Raw genomic sequence first — 16,370 nt, forward strand, 5'->3', positions numbered from 1 at the left:
ATCTTCTCATGTTCTTACCATCCAATTGTTATGCATATTCTGACGGTGACCAACCTGATCATAACCTGCCACTGGAAAAAAAAAAAAAAGTCTCAAATAAGGTGCAGCATCTGGCATTGCTCTTGGTTATCATAAACCAGCCTACACCACCGGTCTATGATAAATCTGCCCCTTTGTGTCCTTATTGCCTTCTCCAATGGAATAGATGTTGACCTGTTACCAATAACGAGCTGTCTATTGGGGCTTTTTAATGTCCACAGTCATCCTCGGGCCGCATGCACACAACTGTATGCATTTTGTAGTCTGCAAAACGTGGATGCCCAGATATGGATGACGTCCATGTTGATCCATGTGCTTTCCGCATCTGTATGTACGTTCTTCAAAAAGATAGAACATGTCTTATACTTGGCCACAAAATGCGATCCACATACCCATTGAAGTAAATGTGTCTGTGAAATTCCGCCACAGTTCTATGGGTTTTGTTTTTCTCAAACAGCTGATCGTGGGGTCCCAGGTGTCGGACCCCCACCGATCAAGATAGGTCACCAGTATAAAAATCTTAGAAAACCCCTTTAATACATGCAAATACATGTAATGAGTGCCAGCCAACATGCTGTTATCGTCAGTAGTCACCAGGCAGAATATTAGTCCATATAAAATTACTTTTAAAGGGGTTCTCTAAGAACAACAACATTTTGTCAAGTGCCAGCAGTCTGCCTCTATGAACGAAAGATTCGCACTTACCTGCTCCCACTCCAGAGTCCCTGCAGCATTTACAACCGACACAGCATGGGCACGGTCGCATGTTTGCTGCAGCTAATGACTTCAGAAGACCATGCCCGTAATGCGCTGGATGTCAACACTGCATGGACCAGAACATGAAGACACCAGATGCAGCACGGAGGACTGGAGTGGTGGGGAACAGGTATGGATCTTCTGTTCAGAGAGCAGACTGCTGGCACTTTACAAAATGTCATTATTCTCGAAACATGCAATGTCATCACGCCAGGAGCGCAGCTCCTGCAAGTCAGAGGTTAGGGCAAATTGGGTTAAACACACACATTATATATACAGTGGAGGAAATAATTATTTGACCCCTCACTGATTTTGTAAGTTTGTCCAATGACAAAGAAATGAAAAGTCTCAGAACAGTATCATTTCAATGGTAGGTTTATTGTAACAGTGGCAGATAGCACATCAAAAGGAAAATCGAAAAAATAACTTTAAATAAAAGATAGCAACTGATTTGCATTTCATTGAGTGAAATAAGTATTTGAACCCTCTAACAAAAAAAGACTTAATACTTGGTGGAAAAACCCTTGTTTGCAAGCACAGAGGTCAAACGTTTCTTGTAATTGATGACCAAGTTTGCGCACATTTTAGGAGGAATGTTGGTCCACTCCTCTTTGCAGATCATCTCTAAATCCCTAAGGTTTCGAGGCTGTCTCTGTGCAACTCTGAGCTTGAGCTCCCTCCATAGGTTTTCGATTGGATTAAGGTCCGGAGACTGACTAGGCCACTCCATGACCTTAAAGGGAACCTGTCACCCAAAAATCGCCTATTAAGCTGTTTACAGTACCTTATAGTGCTGTATACTCGGTTCTTGATGCACTTTTTGTTCGTTTTCCCGCATGTCTGCTCATTCAGAAATCGTAGTTATATTCAGCTGCTGCCCCGTGCTGCAAGTCAGGCTTGAAGTCACGGGGGCAGCGGCCTCGGCGTCTTACATGGCCCTCTCCCCGCCCCCTGCCTCTGTTACTGACAGCCGAACTCCGAATCCGGGACCGCGCTCAACGGCCGCATGCGCAGTAAAGGGCGGCAGGAGCGCGGTCCCGGCTGCCGCGCGTACTACGCGCCGTCTTACTTTCGCCGCACTGCGCATGCGCCCGACATCCTGTATCAAACGCGCCCGCGCCCAGATGCCGGGCGCGGGCGCGTTTGATACAGGATGTCGGGCGCATGCGCAGTGCGGCGAAAGTAAGACGGCGCGTAGTACGCGCGGCAGCCGGGACCGCGCTCCTGCCGCCCTTTACTGCGCATGCGGCCGTTGAGCGCGGTCCCGGATTCGGAGTTCGGCTGTCAGTAACAGAGGCAGGGGGCGGGGAGAGGGCCATGTAAGACGCCGAGGCCGCTGCCCCCGTGACTTCAAGCCTGACTTGCAGCACGGGGCAGCAGCTGAATATAACTACGATTTCTGAATGAGCAGACATGCGGGAAAACGAACAAAAAGTGCATCAAGAACCGAGTATACAGCACTATAAGGTACTGTAAACAGCTTAATAGGCGATTTTTGGGTGACAGGTTCCCTTTAATGTGCTTCTTCTTGAGCCACTCCTTTGTTGCCTTTGCTGTATGTTTTGGGTCATTGTCGTGCTGGAACACCCATCCACGACCCATTTTCAGTTTCCTGGCAGAGGGAAGGAGGTTGTCGCTCAGGATTTCACGATACATGGCTCCGTCCATTTTCCCGTTTATGCGAATAAGTTGTCCTGTGCCCTTAGCAGAAAAACACCCCCAAAGCAAAATGTTTCCACCCCCATGCTTGACGGTGGGGACGGTGTTTTGGGGGTCATAGGCAGCATTTTTCTTCCTCCAAACACAGCGAGTTGAGTTAATGCCAAAGAGCTCTATTTTGGTCTCATCAGACCACAGCACCTTCTCCCAGTCACTCTCTGAATCATTCAGGTGTTCATTGGCAAACTTCAGACGGGCCTGCACATGTGCCTTCCTGAGCAGGGGGACCTTGCGAGCCCTGCAGGATTTTAATCCATTGCGGTGTAATGTGTTTCCAATGGTTTTCTTGGTGACTGTGGTCCCTGCTAATTTGAGGTCATTAACTAACTCCTCCCGTGTAGTTCTAGGATGCTTTTTCACCTTTCTCAGAACCATTGACACCCCACGAGGTGAGATCTTGCGTGGAGCCCCAGAGCGAGGTCGATTGATGGTCATTTTGTGCTCCTTCCATTTTCGAACAATCGCACCAACAGTTGTCACCTTCTCTCCCAGCTTCTTGCTAATGGTTTTGTAGCCCATTCCAGCCTTGTGCAGGTCTACAATTTTGTCTCTGACATCCTTGGACAGCTCTTTGGTCTTTCCCATGTTGGAGAGTTTGGAGTCTGCTTGATTGATTGATTCTGTGGACAGGTGTCTTTTATACAGGTGACTAGTTAAGACAGGTGTCCTTAATGAGGGTGACTAATTGAGTAGAAGTGTCTAACCACTCTGTGGGAGCCAGAACTCTTAATGGTTGGTAGGGGTTCAAATACTTATTTCACTCAATGAAATGCAAATCAGTTGCTATCTTTTATTTAAAGTTATTTTTTCGATTTTCCTTTTGATGTGCTATCTGCCACTGTTACAATAAACCTACCATTGAAATGATACTGTTCTGAGACTTTTCATTTCTTTGTCATTGGACAAACTTACAAAATCAGTGAGGGGTCAAATAATTATTTCCTCCACTGTATATATATATATATATATATATATATATATATATATATATATTATACACACACATACACCACCAAGCCAAAAAATAGAGAAAAAAACGGGTGCAATGTCCGAGTATGGTAACTGATGCTTACCCACTAATACGGAATAAAATTATATATATATATATATATATATATATATATATATATATATATATATATATATATATATATATATATATATATATATATATATAGCACTGGGGGCTGAAAGCTTAAAAAAAATAAAAAATAATATGAAACCTGCAGAAAATGGCCAGGAAAAACTGACAGTGTATCGGGTGCGACTGATGCTTGTAGTAGTTTATAACCATGAAAACATGACTCTGCATAGAAGCTAACAAAAAACACAATGTAGTAAGGACAATCTGCAAAGTTGCTCCATTTTTATGATGCATTTGAACAATCTAAGGCTACTTTCACACCTGCGTTTAGGTGCGGATCCGTCTGGTATCTGCACAGACGAATCCGCACCTATAATGCAAACGCTTAGATCCGTTCAGAACGGATCCGTTCGCATTACCATGAAAAAAAAAAATAATACATTTTTTTTTTTTTTTCCATCATAATGCAAACGGATCCGTTTTGACTTACATTGAAAGTCAATGGGGGACGGATCAGTTTGAAAATTGAGCCATATTGTGTCAACTTCAATTGTAAGTCTGGACGGATCAGTTTGCCTCCGCATGGCCAGGCGGACACCCGAACACTGCAAGCAGCGTTCGTGTGTCCGCCTTCTGAGCGGAGGACAAACGGTGACTGATGTATTCTGAGCAGATCCGCATCCACTCAGAATGCATTAGGGCAGTACGGATCCGTTTGGGGCCGCTTGTGAGAGCCTTTAAACAGAACTCACAAGCGGAGCCCCGAACGCAAGTGTGAAAGTAGTCTAAACCGCATTCACTTGAATGGAGCTGACCAATGCACTTTATGTCTCGTGTACACAGCCATATTGCCACTCCATAAAAACTATTTGTTGTATGCTTCATTTGGCACTGGAGATATTCTCCCCCAATACTAATGTTACTAGAAGTGCACATCTCCATAACACAGTGACCTACAGATACATCTATGGTAACAACAGGGACTGGATATCACTACACAGACCCTGTACATATGGCTTGGCTGTGTGTGGGAGACATAAGCAATCATTTCACAGATTGTGGTATTTTACAACTCTTGCTCTACTGTCTTGGTACATCAAGGTTTCCCCAATGATCTGGTAGCAAAACCAAGGTAGTAAAAGTGATACCTGAAGGCTGCAAGGTACGGAAACTGCGCACCAGGATCATTAAACAGAAAAACAGACATCAGTAGAAACCAAGACAACTTAAAGGGGTTATCCCACTTTGCGTTTTTATACTTACCTGCTGCCACCGCGCGTTCACTTCCTGGATTCTGGCTGGGGGCGGGCTTCATCTTGATTGAAGTCTTCGCCGGGCCGGGAGAAAAGAAGGAGTCTTCTGGGCAAGCGCGACCATCGGGATTTTGGAGAAGAGCGGTGGCCGTAACCAGGGGAGACCGAGTCACAACAATAAGGTAAGTGGGGATGAATTTTATCCTAATCGGTGGGAATTTGTTAATAAAGTATATTTACAAAAATGATCACTGTCAAGTCATTAACAGATTTAACAGTGATCATTATGATGGGATAACCCCTTTAAACATCTTAGGCCTATTCTCACGTCAAGTAAACTTTATTGCCAACACACAATACAGTCATCTTCCACAAATACAGAAATAAAAAAAGGCAAAAGAGTGCCCAAACAAACCCATTCAAGTCCGGTTCAAATCCCCTTCATGGCAGAAATAAAATCAACGATTTTAACCCTAAGGTAAGGAACGAGCACTGTAAAAAATATCTAGTGCGACACTGTGGCCATTTGAGAGTTTATTCTGGACAATGGCATTTTAGCAGTTTGTGCTTTACAGTTCAGTACATGTATGAAGAAGGGAGGAAAAAAAGCGTATACACTGATCATAACATTAAGATACTTCCAATCCTGTAAAGGTATACACCGGGATCTCTATGGATTGTGGACTTTTATTTGCGCTAGGTGCTCAAATGGATTGAGATGTAGGGAACTAGGGACTGTCATGACCATTCCTCAAAGGGGGATGTGCCATAACCAAACCACTTTTCACTGTAAGGTTTACTTTCATCAACTACTCTAGCTCCCATTGCTCCTTGGATTTTTTTTTCCAGAATTTCCTCATTTGCAGTTTTCTCTTATCCCCCATGCTTGAATCCTACTTCCTAGTTCGTCATGTGACATCAAGCCTTAGGGCAGATACGTGTGCTAATGGCCATCATTTGTTAGCCAGATAGATCAACATAAGGATGACTTTTGTTCTATCTATCCGTCCACAACTAGTGTTGAGCGTGAATATTCGAATAGCGAATATTTATCGCCACTTCGAGAATATAGTGATATATATTTGTTATATCGAATATTTGTAAAAATTTTTCTATCTGAACACATGATTCCTCTCTGCTTCTTGCTTGTGGGCCAATGAGAAGGAAGCAATGTCAAGTTCACAACAATACTTAGTGCAGCAATCAGTAATCTGTAGTCAGACCTGCTAAATATGAAGTAGTGTGAAAAAAATATTCTAATCATTGCCGATTAGCGCAATTCCGAATATATTGGAGCACTTGACTCTCTGCATATAAAGCTATTGTAATGTTGTGCCATGCCAACCATTTTCTCCAGTCTCAGAAAACTTATACCAGCTTGGAAAATGTAGCAAAAGTGACCCACGCCTGTATTTCGAGTTACGAATTCGCATTGAGTGATTTCGCATTTAATTAAATTATCTCGAATATATGACAAATATTCTACAGAATATTTGTGAAATATCACGAATTCGAATATAGCCCCTTGCGCTCATCACTATCCATAACTGACACTGAACACAGAGGAGTGGTTGTGACTGAGCATGTGTGTCCTGTATTACAGGACATAACCAACAGCAAGTGAAATTGAAACCGATTTTCCCCAGGGCACAATGGTAGGCTAATAAGTTTAGAATAAGGCAGTTTTGATAAATTGTCTATTTGGGCATAGTGATGTAACAGCGATATCTGTTGGGCAGGATACATTTATATAGGTGGCACAACCCCTTTAACTACTTCTGTAGTATGGTACAGGCACTATCCTTCTAAAACAGGCATGTCCAAACTGCTGCCCTCCAGCTGTTGCAAAACTACAACTCCCAGCATGCCTGGATAGCTTACAGCTATTAGGGCATGCTGGGAGTTGTAGTTTTGCCACAGCTGGAGGGCCGCATTTTGGACATGCCTGTTCTAAAAGAAGCCACTGCCATTGAGGAATAGTGTTACCAAGGACAGGATCAATGTTTAGGCAGAAGGTACAGGTCACATCCACACAAATTCCAGAACCCAAGAGCATTACCTTGCCATTATCCCATACAGCATCCTAGTACCATTTATTTCCAGGTAAGCAACACACAGCTCTCCACATGATGTAAAAGAAAAAGCAATTCCTCGCACAAGGTCACCTTCTATCTTCTTGCTCCATGGACCAGTTCTGATTTTCATGTGCTCACTGTAGAAGCCTTCAGTGGTGGACAGTCTGTGTGGCTACTAGGGGTGCACCGAAATGAAAATTCTGGTCCGAAACCGAAAATTCAGGATACCCCTTGACCGAAACCGAAACTGCCTTTTTGCCCAAATACTTTTAAAAGACCCCCCACCCCATAACAGTGCCATCCACAGACCCCCACCCACCCCATAACAGTGCCATCCACAGACCCCCCCCACCTCATAACAGTGCCATCCACAGACCCCCCCATCTCATAACAGTGCCATCCACAGACCCCCACCCACCCCATAACAGTGCCATCCACAGACCCCCACCCACCCCATAACAGTGCCATCCACAGACCCCCACCCACCCCATAACAGTGCCATCCACAGACCCCCCCCCCCCACCTCATAACAGTGCCATCCACAGACCCCCCCCCACCTCATAACAGTGCCATCCACAGACCCCCCCCACCTCATAACAGTGCCATCCACAGACCCCCCCACCTCATAACAGTGCCATCCACAGACCCCCACCCACCCCATAACAGTGCCATCCACAGACCCCCACCCACCCCATAACAGTGCCATCCACAGACCCCCACCCACCCCATAACAGTGCCATCCACAGACCCCCACCCACCTCATAACAGTGCCATCCACAGACCCCCACCCCACCTCATAACAGTGCCATCCACAGACCCCCCCCCCCCCACCTCATAACAGTGCCATCCACAGACCCCCACCCACCCCATAACAGTGCCATCCACAGCCCCCATTGTCCAATTAATAGAAAATAGCGGGGAGGAACTGGGAGGAGGAGCTGGGGGCCGGTGTGTTCACTGTTCTCCGGCCCCCAGCTCCAGTAGTTATAAAATGTTGTACAATTAATAAGAAATCTATTCATTTGGCCCCCCTCTGCAGTATTACATTCAATACAGCCACATCATACTCACAGGGCTGTCATCATAATGCTGGCCGGCCGGGCAGAGGAGCGGCAGCGTCACATCTGACGTCATGTGCCCGGCCTACTTTCTGAATGAAGGAGGCGGCGCAGGCATGTGATGTCAGTCGTGATGCTGCCGCTCGTCTGCCCGGCCGGCCAGCACAGCCCTGTGAGTAGGATGTGGCTGTATTGAATGTAATACTGCAGAGGGGGGCCAAATGAATAGATTTCTTATTAATTGTACAACATTTTATAACTACTGGAGCTGGGGGCCGGAGAACAGTGAACGCACCGGCCCCCAGCTCCTCCCCGCTATTTCCGGCCAATATGTAAAAATATCGGCAGAAACAGATTAGGTGCATTCTCGGCCGATATTTTCGGCCGCCGAAATTTCGGTGCACCCCTAGTGGCTACATCACAAACTGTGAAGCACTGTGTTTGAACACCTTTTCAGTAATTCATGCTTGAACCTGGAACCTGCACCTATCTAGAGAACAGGGGCCACAAAGTGAAGGCGAGTACACCGGGAGTCAGACCCCCACCAATATGATATTGATGATTTATCCTGAGGGTAGGTCATCAATATTATTTCCAGGATAACCCTTTAATCACATCATCTGTTAGTGGCTGACCATTGTGTATTTATATGGTCTTTTTAAAGATGGTATTCCCATCTAGGACTTTTATGGTATAGCTACAAGATATGCCATTAGAAGTCTGATAGATGTGGGTCCCATACAATCAGGACCCACATCTATCAGATAGAGTAGAATTGCAGGATCAGATTATGCAAGGGTTGCGTGATGTTATCACCATGGAAATGCTAAACTAAAGGAACCATGTGTAACGATGCTTCAGTTTTCATCTTAGACGCATTGGGACAATAACAATCTGGTTGACCCGCTCATAGTTGAAAATAAGAAAGTTGACTCACAACCACTAGGTGGCAGCAAATACATGCAATTACAAGTACAAAAGTCCCCGGCCTTCCGCCGTGTATACCTGTATCTTAGGTATTCATTTTTTGGCCTCTACATGGATCATTCGCATAGAGCTGTTTTGTCTGTGTATATGTAAATTCTGAAATTACCTATTAAATTTAGTTACTTAATGAATAAACAGGGTACTTCTGCTGGACTAACTGTTGATACACATTAATACCCCGTCTTAGTATAAGCTCGCTATCTGCATTGCTGGACTTTTACAATTACAAGTACAGCAAGAAATATTTAATAGCTTATAAAAAAAATGATATATATAACATTATGTAAATCCAGTCTTAAAAAAAATTCTCCAGTTAGAATCCAATCTTCTATACTGCATACTCTACATATCCAGCTGCCATAACTGGTCGTGATCCCTGCATCGTTCTGGAAATTGGGCAGGTATTCCGCCCTGACAAATAACCACACACTTACACATGGCTAAGACTTTTAGCCAGTTTCCTGGTCTGAAATCCCATGGTCAACCATTCCCACAGATTCCCTTGAGGCAAGTGGAATTGAAGAACACATTCCTGGTGCCAAAATGTCATTTCCCTGCAATACTGTTTTGTAACAGAGCTGCAAGAAAATGAAAAGCTTAAGGGGATGTGACAAGTTTAAAAGTTATTCCCTATCCACAGGACAGGGGATCACTAACTAATCGGTAGGGATCAAACTGCTGGAACCGCCCCCATCAGTCCTGAGAATGGGGATCCCATGTCCCCATCCTCATTGAGCTGCAGGATGAGCATGCGCCCAGAGCTGTACTCGCCCATCCACAGCAGTCCTGTAGAGGATGAATGCAGGGCGCAAGCTCAGTCTGTGGCTCCATCAAAACAGGGAAATGGGATCCCTGTTTTCAGGATCAGTGGGCATCCCGGCAGTCAAATCTCTACCGATGAGTTAAGTTATCCCCTATCTTGTAGATAACTTTCAAAATTGGCATAACCCCTTTAATTACCACAAGGCACTCGTCTCCCTTTTTCCTTTAAGTGTGAAGAAGGATATTTCTAAACACTATTGGCGGTCAGGACTGAAAGAATGGAGCTGCAGTAAGATAACGGAGGCTCTGCTTTCACCCAGTAGCTGTAAATACATCTGTCCTGCCCTGGATAAAGATCTTCATAAGGATATGATAAAGATGGCAAATTAGGTTACAAGTAGTTCAACTTTCTCTTACTTTTTTCTACTCATTTGGTGTATAATACAGAATGTACATTACAAACAAAAAGTAAGGGCTCTTTCACACTTGCGTTCTTGTCTTCTGGCATAGAGTTCCGTTGTCACGTGATTGCATGGCACGTCATCCATGCGCATGGGGTGCTCTGACGTCACTCTGGAGCGCCCCGGGAGCCGCGCGGACTGTAAGTATACCGCTCCTACTATGGCAACCAGGACTGGGTGCCATAGTAACACTGAAAGCATTTTGAAGACGGATCCGTCTTCAAATGCTTTCAGTACACTTGCGTTTTTCCGGATCCTGTGTGTAATTCCGGCAAGTGGAGTACACGCCGGATCCGGACAACGCAAGTGTGAAAGAGCCCTTACTTTATTACACTTCACCTGGTGAGAAAAAAGTGGAGGCAACAATACTATGACTTCAGTGAAATCCCGACGATTCAGCTGCAATGTGCCTAGATCTTCAAGGAGGACAGAAGCCTGTAGAAGTTGTCCTGAAGAATCTTCCCACATCTGGCAAGGCAGTAGTTTGTCTAGTTATCTCCATGGGCAAACACCACTGCCCCCTAACTACACAAACTACTACCTCAGCCAGACATGAGCATTTCCGGTGGTCTGGAGACCGGCTCTCATGTAGGTCTTTTCTGCATAAGGAAAAAAAATAAAAATATATCAGAAGAAGCGTATACCTGGAGATCGGTCATAAAATAGCTGCTAGATCATACGGATGTACAGTAGTTTGATATGTCCGCAGCCGCCCAGACAGCCTGCAATTCCCCTTTCTCACTTTGGCTTCTACCAGATTCTAGAAGAAACCAATGCACAGTGAGAACATTTATGAGGCTGGAGCCCTGATCATAGTCATACACACGAAGAGCAAGGTATCCATGCTAGCCACAGCGCCTCTATGCCTTACAGGGGTTAGTCCATCTGGGACATTTATAGCATATTGCTAGGATATCCCACCAATGTCCGATAGGTGAGGGTCCCACTTGTAGGACATTTAGAGAAGCGTGCCACCAAAGTGAAGAAGAGCATATGTGGCGTGTTCTCCACTCATCACTATGGGAGTTCCAGGACGGGCAGCATACCATGGCTCCATACAACTGTGTAAGAGCCCTCGGGATATGTTCTTTATTCTGCAATCTGCTCTTCTGTGACAGAAATCAAAGACTGACCTTCAGATTGAGGCAGTTTCGCTGTAGATCTGCACGAGGATTACCCCCATCGTCATGAACAGGGCCAGTCCTTTGGTTTTCCAGAGGTCACTTATTTGATGAAGATATAAATTCACACAAAAAAAAATTAACCGATGCACGTGAACAGGGTCACATAAAACCCATTCACTTGCATTGGAGATGGTTTGTCATAGGATTTGATGCAAATAGCGGAACAGCCTTAAAGGGGTTGTTCAATACCATCATATTGATGGTCAATATTCGATCGTCAGGAGCTGGAGCTGGACACCCCGCACCCACATCAATCAGCTGATCAGGACTAGCTTCGGTGCTGGGACTACACAGCTGTCCATGGTGTAGAGCAGGGATCAGCAACCTCCGGCACACCAGCTGTTCTGAAACTACAACTCCCAGAATCCTCCATTTACTTCTATAACAAAGTTAGTGCTTGTGCATGCTGAGAGTTGTAGTTGCACAACAGCTGAAGTACCGAAGGTTGCTGATCCCAGGTGTAGTGGATTCACTTCAGTGAGCGGCAGCACTACAATAACCAGACCCATCCACTACACAACGGTTGGAGTTGTGTGGTTTTGGCGTTGGAGCTACTGCTGAACAGTTGATCTGTGGGGGTGGGACCCCTGCCGATCAACTATTGATGGTCTAACCTGAGAAAAGGAGTGGACAATTCCTCTATGGGGGGGTTCCCATGATATGTAGTTCTCATCTATCCACAGGATCGGTGACGTCAGATCACTAGGGGTCTGACCACTGGAGCCCCCAGCAGTCCTGAGAACGAATGTTCCTAAGGCCCTGAGTAAAAGCAGCAATGCACATCACTGCTCATTCACTTCTATGGAAATGACCTAATGAATTATCAGTCCCAAAAAAGTGAATGAAGCATTGGACTCCAGGACCCTCTGTTCTCCAGATAGCTGGGGGTCCCAGAAGTCAAATACCCAGCGATCCAATTCTGGATCGCTGTAAAGGTCATACTTTTGGTTGGTTGTTAATAAGGATTTCCTCACCAGGACATCGAACAGACAATGGGTCTGATGGTGCAGTAGCGCCCACTATCAATCTTCCCAATGTGTCCAGAAGGAACCTGGAAGCCAGATAGATCTAACCTTCACATGGCTCAGCTACGATCTGAGCCCCGGCCAGTTCAGTCTATGCAGCCCTTCCCTGTGTCCTCCAGTTCACTTTTATAAGGGCTCTCTGGAAAAGTCGTATTCGGGAGGCACCGTGTCCTGGTGACAGATCTGCTTTAAAGGGGATATCAAATCCCTAGAATGAATGAGGCCTTATTAGGTTTTTCATTATTGCAGGGATACGGTCTGCTGTCTGAATAAGGTTCAATATTAGGCCTCATGCACACGGCCGTTGTTTTGGTCCGCATCCGAGCCTCAAAAGATGCGCACTCCGTGTGCTGTCCGCATCCGTTGCTCCATTCCGTGGTCCGCAGAAAAAAAAAAAAAAAAAAAGATATATAACTTGTCCTATTCTTGTCCGTTTTGCAGACAAGAATAGGCAGTTATATTAATGGCTGTCTGTGCTGTTCTGCAAATTGCGGAACGCACACGGACGCCATCTGTGTTTTGCGGATCCGCAATTTGCAGACCGCAAAACACACAACGGTCGTGTGCATGAGGCCTTATTGTGAAAGGTCTTAAAAGGGGTTATCCAATCCCTATAATAACCCCCACAATGCCCAGGCCCCTCATCTGGAGCATACTTACCTGCTCTCTGGCACCCATGCCCCTTTGAATCCCTGCAAGGCCACCGCTCTGGTGACAGGGGGAGCAGCCAATAGCAGGCCGTGACAGTGACCAGCCTCCCAAGCAGGGCGGGTGACACTAGGGTGGCTGGTCACTGTCACGGTCTGCTATTGGCTGCTCCCCCCGTTGCCAGATGTTGTGATCTGCACGACAGGGAGATGCAGCAGTGGCCGTGCGGGAATCCGGGGAGCAGGCAAGTATGCTCTAGACGAGGGGCCCGGGCATTCTGGGGGTGGGTCATTATGGGGATTGGATAACCCCTTTAAGGGTACTTTCACACTAGCGTTTTTCTTTTCCGGTATTGAGTTCCGTCCTAGGGGCTCTATACCGGAAAATAACTGATCAGTTTCACCCTAATGTATTCTGAATAGAGAGAAATCCGTTCAGTCCCTCTTATGTTTTTTGGACTGAGAAAATACCGCAGCATGCTGCAGTTTTAACTCCAGCCAAAAATCCTGAACACTTGCCAGATCCGGCATTAATTTACATTGAAATGTATTAATGTCGTATCCGGTACTAAGTGTTCCCGGAAAAACAGATCTGGTTTACCGATCTGCGCATACCTTTAAAAATGTGAAAAATAAATAAATACCGTATCAGTTTTTTCCGGATGACAACTGAAAATACGGATCCGATTTTGCAATGCATTTGTCAGATGGACCCGCATCTGGATCCGTCTCAGAAATCCACTAGTTTGCGTCTGGATTGCCGTATCCGGCAGGCAGTACCCTAAGGCTACTTTCACGATTGCGGCAGAGTGAACTGCCTGCCGGATCCAGCTAAACGTATGCAAACTGATGGCATTTGTAAGACTGATCAGGATCCTGCATTAAAGTGTTGGATCAGTCTTCCCGGTATCAACCAGCAAAACGGATCCGTCATTTATTTTTTTCACCTTTTTTTTGGTCTGCGCATGGAAGGCCGGACCCTGCATTCCGGCATTCTGAATGATCCGGCACTAATACATTCCTATGGGAAAAAAAATGCCGGATCCGGCAAGTCTTCAGTTTTTTTCCGCCTGAGATAAAACCGTAGCATGCTGCGGTTTTATCTTTTGCCTAATCAGTCAAAAAGACTGAACTGAAGACATCCTGAACGGAATGCTCTCCATTCAGAATGCATGGGGATAAAACTGATCAGTTCTTTTCCGGTATTGAGCCCCTAGGACAGAATTCCGTGCCGAACCTTATTCAGACAAGCAGAACTTACCCCAGCAATAATGAGGCCTCATTCCGACCTCCGTGACGTGTTCTCCACCGACTTTCACATGTTTGCCCACACATCAGAGACATGCACTACTTTGGTCCATGATGTGGGCCAAACATCTGAAGTTTATGGGTCTGTGAAAACCACTGATGCAACACAGACGGCATCCGCGTTTGGTCCGTGATTTTCACTGACCATTGGAAGGAGATGCTCTGGAAATTAATATTCCATGGAATACGGACAATACATGTAGGGAAAAAATAATAATAATAAAGAACACGGACACAGACCAAACCCGGATTCTTCGCGGACACCTTCACTTGTGAAGTACTGACCATCTTGTCACGGAGGTCATCAGGGACGAGGCCTAAAAGTAAAAACACGTTCGGTTAAATTGTTACCAGGAAAGGAGGAGACGTAGCACAGCAAAGTTTTTTATTTTTTATATGTAATCAAATATCCGGATTTCTGTGAATTACAAGGGATCCCAACTGCAAGGTGCAGAGGACGAAACCCACAAAACCAAGATCTGTCAAGGCAACGAGCGGTTAAACCCAAAGATCAGCGTGTGATGTGGTCGCCCACAGGCTGATGTGGGTCCGGTAAAAACCTGATATGCGCCTCCCACAATAACCGACACCAGCATGTGCCAGCAGGATGGAAAATGTGTCAGAAGAACTGGCATTTTATTTTTGGCTAGCAATCCACTTTTTCGGGAACTGTGCCCGCGTTCCATTTTAAACTCAGTTTACAAACTTTAGGCGGCAAATGTTCCTCCACGACCTGCAAGGGGTTAACAGCTCTCCCCGCTATGCCTCAGCCATCCTTACTGCAGAGGGGAAAGGTGCTGCTCTAACAGACCGCCTGCTCGGCCAATGGCGGAGGCCACAGCCTTTAAAAGCCGTGCTCCTAGCCAATGAGACGCGGCAGGGCGGGATCCAGCTAGGTTAGGGTGTCTCTTGCTCTGCCACGCGTGCACCCATCAGATGACACTGCTGCAGACCAGGCCTGGAAGTGCACAGGATCCGTAAACGCATGTGTTAGCAGAAAATAAACCGAGGCGTCACGCACGGACGGAACACGAAATAATAGCCTACCCACGATCACATATACAGTCCACATTATAAACTATCAGACACAACGTAATACACACTGATGAGGAGAATCCCGGTACCGATCCGGGGCGATTCCCGCAACGCCCAACAGGTCGAGAAAACGGCAATCCCTACAAATATGGCGCCTACGTGACGGATCCTCATCCGCAATCTAGGCAACAGGCGAGAAAACGGCAATCCCTACAAATATGGCGCCTACGTGACGGATCCTCATCCGCAATCTAGTCTAGATTCTGGCTGATATCTTAATATTACACCCCCCCTGGGGGGGTCAGCACATTGCCTGGAAGGAGATGCAGGGCCCAGGCCTCCATGCAGTGGGGGCCCCATGTGAGCTCTGCAGGCTGCCCATTGTTGCCAGGGAACACGTGTCAGAAGTGACATGAGCCCTGCACACTCACCAGCAATGGCCGGAGCTGTCCTCTGGGATGACCTCCCCCACCGGGCACATGGAGGGCCTGTCCGGGCCCAGCCCGTCTTCTTCCCTGCTCCAGCAGAGGCCTGCCCGGTGATGAAGACGCCTTCCCCCGCCGCTTCCATAGGGGGAATGACTTGGTGACTTCTTCGTGCTTCTCCCTCGCCCCCTCCATTACATCCCATCCCCTGCACGTCACGTGGCCCCGCACCAATGGGAGCGCGCTCGGGTTTTTCTTTTTTTTTTTTCCTTCTTCTTCTTCTTTAAAGGGACAGTACACAGCTATGTGAGGAGAATTCTGCCTCTGAAGTCATGAAGTGCTGGACGGCGCGGCTTCTTGGTTTAAACGTCTGTATAGACTCAGGCGGTTTCCGAACCTGCTGAATGCACAGTAAATGTGCGCTTTGTTGCTGTCTTTTTTTTTCTAGATATGGGAATTTAGAATGGGTGAGCAGCACGTGCTCCATTTTTATACAGCACAGCACCGTGTGGCAGTGTTCCTCATGGCTGACCAGGTTTTATTAGCCATAAT

The 16,370-nt window shown here is 46.2% G+C and overlaps 1 long non-coding RNA gene across 2 annotated transcripts; it reads right to left on the reverse strand.

The window, feature by feature from the left end:
• Positions 1-10,398: 10,398 nt before the first annotated feature.
• LOC122932834 lies at positions 10,399-16,017 on the reverse strand. 2 transcript variants are annotated; one of them, XR_006388349.1, is made up of 3 exons: positions 15,825-16,017; positions 14,599-14,675; positions 10,399-10,793 (listed from the first exon to the last, which is right to left on the reverse strand). It is a non-coding gene; the product is annotated as an uncharacterized LOC122932834 (long non-coding RNA). The 2 variants fall into 2 exon arrangements; XR_006388348.1 differs by having other exon boundaries at positions 14,593-14,675.
• Positions 16,018-16,370: the final 353 nt, after the last annotated feature.

The sequence above is a fragment of the Bufo gargarizans genome, chromosome 3 (assembly GCF_014858855.1).
Source record: "Bufo gargarizans isolate SCDJY-AF-19 chromosome 3, ASM1485885v1, whole genome shotgun sequence".
In the NCBI taxonomy this organism is placed as follows: domain Eukaryota; kingdom Metazoa; phylum Chordata; class Amphibia; order Anura; family Bufonidae; genus Bufo; species Bufo gargarizans.